Source organism: Gorilla gorilla, chromosome 2 (genome assembly GCF_029281585.2).
Source record: "Gorilla gorilla gorilla isolate KB3781 chromosome 2, NHGRI_mGorGor1-v2.1_pri, whole genome shotgun sequence".
Taxonomy (NCBI): domain Eukaryota; kingdom Metazoa; phylum Chordata; class Mammalia; order Primates; family Hominidae; genus Gorilla; species Gorilla gorilla.
The window spans coordinates 182584806-182589929 of record NC_086017.1 but is presented as its reverse complement, the minus strand read 5'-3'; the positions used below and the strand labels follow the sequence as shown (position 1 = coordinate 182589929).

Genomic DNA, 5124 nt, shown 5'->3' with positions numbered 1-5124 from the left:
TTACCAATTCTCCTTTAGTAGACATTTAGATATTTACAATTTGTATTCCTATGAAGCTAAATTCTGAAAGTGTAAATAAGGTCCAAAGTTTATGGATGATTTTTGAGGTGCTTCATAAATACATATTTCTAAATTGCTTTTCAGAAATATTTCATAATCAGTGTAAGAGAGTGATCATTGCACTGTTACTTGGCAGCACTATTGTTTTCTTTCTTTATATATTTAAATATTTTTAATTACTTGTATTTCTGGTGAGATTAATTCTTTCTAAGGTACTACCGTGGTCATTGGGGCTGTTTACACATATTCCAGTTCATCTCCCTTTGGAAATACAACAGGTTTGGACTCTTCTCTCCTTTTGAAATTATGCTTGACCATGGGACTTGCTTTGGCCAATGAAATATGAATAAAGTGACATGTCACTTCTGGCCCAAAACTTTAGGAGCCAGTGCACAATTTTCCACATTTCCCTATTTTGTGCGTGTGTGATGATGAGAGTGTGAATTGAGATGGAGCTTCTGTCAGCCTGGGGCCCTAAGAGACCTGGATGACCTTGGCTCCCCAGTCAACCCACACTGGGAGGTAGCATGAGTAAGAAATAAACCTTATTGCATCACTGAAATTCAGGGCTGGTTGTCACTGAAGCATAATTGAGATTATCCTGACTGATATGATTCCATGTATTTTTGTATAACAATATGGCGAAAAATTGATCAATGTCCTTTCACTTTAGGAAAATGCATAAATTGATATGAGGGCTGTGTGATTCTGAGACAAAGGGAAAACATATGTCTTCATAGCCAATGATTTTTCAATTTAAAAATAATATTGTAGTGCTTGCTTCAGCACCACATATACTAAAATTGGAATGACACAGAGAAGATTAGCATGGTCCCTGTGCAAGGATGACATGCAAATTCTTGAAGCATTCCATATTTTTTTAAAAAAGAAAATAATATTGTAATGTATTTCTACAAGTAAAGTGAAGAAAGGAAATTATATGATTCATAGGAATAAAGTAAACCATGAGTTTTGTGAAAATGGCACCAAAAATTCAGAAAGAAAGGGAAAAGTCAACTGAGACTCTAAGTTGATTCGTTCCTGTTTTGTTTTGTGTCCTTCTACTGGTGTTACCCAGACAACACTGCATGCAATGTGGCTGAACAGGGGCAACCTTGCACTGCTGTGATAAGAAAAGGTATTTAGAAGTGTTACACAAGACATGTTATGACAATCCAGCTTCTGCCAGTGAATGGAGCATTTAGTGTTTGGATCCCAAAGAAGAAGTTACTCTTCTTGTCAAAGGAAAGAAGCTAAATTATCCTTCCCAAGGCCACACATAGGCAGAAACATATACAGGATGCAGAAGGTCAGGTAGAACCACAATGGCAGGGAAACAGAGGCTCAATAAGGAGATAACATTCTGCCAATCATATTTGTGGACAGACCAGAAATATTCTAGCATAGGGATTAAGGACCCCAAAGAAGTGACTTCTCAGAACAAGTAGGCTTAAGATTTGGGGCCAGAATCTAAACAGAATCTACAGAACTTGTACAATGCAAGGAGAAAAATACCAAATGGCTAAGCAATCTCACCTTTAAAAATGATAACAGAACTCTCTCCTAAATAGTATTCTTTTTTGGTATACATAAAATGCTATGTGTATATACACATATGCATACATATGTATATATACATGTTATGTATATATATATGTATACATATGTATATATACATAAATGTTATGTGTGTATACATATGTATATATACATAAATGTTATGTGTGTATACATATGTATACATACATAAATGTTATGTGCATATACCCATATACATAAATGTTATGTGCATATACCCATATACATAAATGTTATGTGCATATACCCATATACATGTTATGTGCATATACCCATATACATAAATGTTATGTGCATATACACACGTACATAAATGTTATGTGTATATACACATATACATACATATTAGTGGTAGTTAAAGTATAATCATTCTCAAAAATTATTTTGCCTTCTTCAAAAAGTCCCAAGCTTCAGAACTCCTGTGGGTATTGTTATATAGAGATACAAAAGATATCTTGGTAGTTCCTTTATGTGACCACTATCGTCAAGTTTCTGGTGCCCAGAATGGCATAAACACACACATGCACATCATCTCTATGTCCTCACATCTGTCTAAACAATGCACCACTTTGTGCTGTTTTTATGCAGGTAAAGAGCTATGGCTAAAGCATGAGTGATTTGTTCCTTTATTACCGAAATATTTATAGCAGCCTTGATGTGACTTATGTAGAAGAAAATTAAACAGCAAAGAAATTGTGGCCGGGCGCGGTGGCTCACGCCCAGCACTTTGGGAGGCCGAGGCGGGTGAATCACGAGGTCAGGAGTTTAAGAGCAGCCTGGCCAACACAGTGAAACCCCGTCTCTACTAAAAATACAAAAAATTAGCTGTCCATAACGGCAGACACCTATAATCCCAGCTACTCAGGAGGCTGAGGCAGGAGAATCGCTTGAACCCAGGAGGCGGAGGTTGCAATGAGCCGAGATCATGCAACCATGGAGTGCATGGAACCCACTGCACTCCAGCCCTGGCGACAGAGTGAGACTCTGTCTCAAAAAAAAAACAAAAAAAAAAAAAAAAGAAAGAAAGAAAGAAAGAAATTGTAGCAGAATTACAGTTAGAAATAAGTAATAGACTTAGGTTACAAAATTTAAAAATCGGCAAATACAAATTTTACATTTGGGAAAATTATTGGAAAAAAATCTGTGTTCAGATTTTAAACTTTGGTTTCAAAGCCATTTTAATGAGAACATTAAAAGGGAATTTTTACTTTTCGAAAACAAGAGCAGTAGATTACTTATTCACCAAATGTTATATAATCCTAGAACATCTATTAGGCAATACAATTGAGTGCAAAGGAAAAAGAACTGTAGCTCTACTTCTGCGGGAGAAAACAATAAAGAAACAAGAAAGCATGTTCATTTTCTTCTCCTATACATATATTAGTAAAATAAGACTAATATCTACAGGTCCCGGGAATTGATTTTGAAGCTATGTCTTAATAATAATAGCTAATATTTATTGAGAATCTACCATGTGGCAGTCAATTTACATGTGTTACCTTACTTCATCTTCACAAAAACCTGATCAAGTCAGCTGTGGTAGACTCAATTAATGGTGATCCACAATTAATAACACCTTCCAGTATTATACCCTCTCCCACATTGACCTTGGGCCTAGCCATCTGATTTGCCTTGTCCTGTGGGACATTAGCAAGCATGATACAAGTAGAGGCTGAATAAGTGCTTGAACATTGGATTTGTCTTCTCAAGATCTATGTTGCCATGTAAAAAGCTCAGGCTAAATTACTAAATCATGAGAGGTCAACTGGAGAGAGGCTCTGGAGAGTGAGAAGCCATCTTGGACACTCCAACCCCAGCCAAGCTCTCAGCTGATTATTGTTGAATAAGAGACCCAAGCAAAGCCAGCAGAACCACCCAGCTAAATCCCAACCCACAGAATAATTTTAATGTAATAAATCATTAGGCCAGGTATGGCGGCTCACGCCTGTAATCCCAACACTTTGGGAGGCCAAAGTGGGCGGATTGCTTGAGGCTAGGAGTTCGAGACCAGCCTGGGCAACATGGTGAACCCCATCTCTTAAAAAAAACCTCAAAAATTAGCTGGGTGTGGTGGTATGCACCTGTAGTCCCAGTTACTCGGGAGACTGAGGTGGGAGGATGGCTTGAGCCTGGGAGGTGGAGGTTGCAGTGAGCCAAGATTGTGCCACTGCACTCCAGCCTGGGCGACGAAGTGAGACCCTGTCTTAAAAGTAAATAAATAAATGATAAAAGTAATAGGTCATTTTTGTTTTAAGCCACTATACTTTGGTGTGGTTTGTTACATAGCAATAGATAACTGAAATATGACTAATATAATTTACAATTGATGTATATGTTAATTGTGAGCCAGAGAGGTTAAATACATAGTCAAAGTCTTATAAAAAGACTGTAATTCTGGGCTGGGCATGGGGGCTCATGCCTGTAATCCCAGCACTTTGGGAGGCCGCGGCAGGCGGATCACAAGGTCAGGAGTTCAAGACCAGCCTGGCCAATATGGTAAAACCCTGTCTCTACTAAAAATGCAAAAAAATTAGCCGGGCGTGGTGGCACACACCTGTAGTCCCAGCTACATGGCAGGCTGAGGCAGGAGAATCGCTTGAATCTGGGAGGCGGAGGTTGCAGCGAGCTGAGATCACACCACTGACTCCAGCCTGGGCAACAGAGTGAGACTCTGTCTCAAAAAAAAAAAAACAAAAAACAAAAAAACAGATTGTAATTCCAAATGTACCACACAAAATCCCATGTTCTTTCCACTACACTTTCCTAAATTCCAGGCTTATATATCCAAACTGCTTATTTGACACGTCTCCTTGGTTCTCTAATAGGCATTTCAAACATAACAGGCCCCAAACAAAACTCTTGAGCCCTTCTTTCCAAATTTGCTCTTCTCTCTGGGTTCCCTACCTCAGTAAATAGCACCAGCAACCATCTAGTTGCCTAGTTGCTCAGGAAAAAAAAACCAAAAACCTAGGCCGGGCACGATGGCTCACACCTGTAATCTCAGCACACTTTGGGAGGCCAAGGCGGGCAGATCACTTGAGGCCAGGAGTTTGAGACTAGCCAGGAGTTTGAGACCAGACATGGTGAAACCCCGTCTCTATTAAAAATACAAAAATTAGCTGGGCATAGTGGTGCATGCCTGTAATCCCAGCTACTTGGAAGGCTGAGGCATGAGAATTGCTTGAACCTGGAGGCTGAGGTTGCAATGAGCCAAGATCATGCCACTGCACTCCAGCCTCGGCAACAGAGTGAGACTCCGACTCAAAAAAACAAACAAAAAAGCCCTGGAATTATCATTGACTTATCTCTTTTACTCACACTCCCTCAACCAATCTATCAGGAAATCCTGTCAACAATAAGCTCAAATACACCTCTGAATCTTAGCTCTACTGTTAGTTCCCTCCTCCTCAACCACCCTAGTTCAAGCCACGATCACGCCCGACTTGAACGACCACAACAGCAATATGGGGAAGAGAAAAAAGGAAA

The 5124-nt window shown here is 39.3% G+C and overlaps 1 non-coding gene across 1 annotated transcript; it reads left to right on the top strand.

Annotated features, from left to right (window-relative positions):
- The first annotated feature begins 833 nt into the window (after nt 1-833).
- LOC115934085 (U6 spliceosomal RNA) lies at nt 834-940 on the top strand. The gene has a single exon (XR_004069934.1). It is a non-coding gene; the product is annotated as a U6 spliceosomal RNA (small nuclear RNA).
- Nucleotides 941-5124: the final 4184 nt, after the last annotated feature.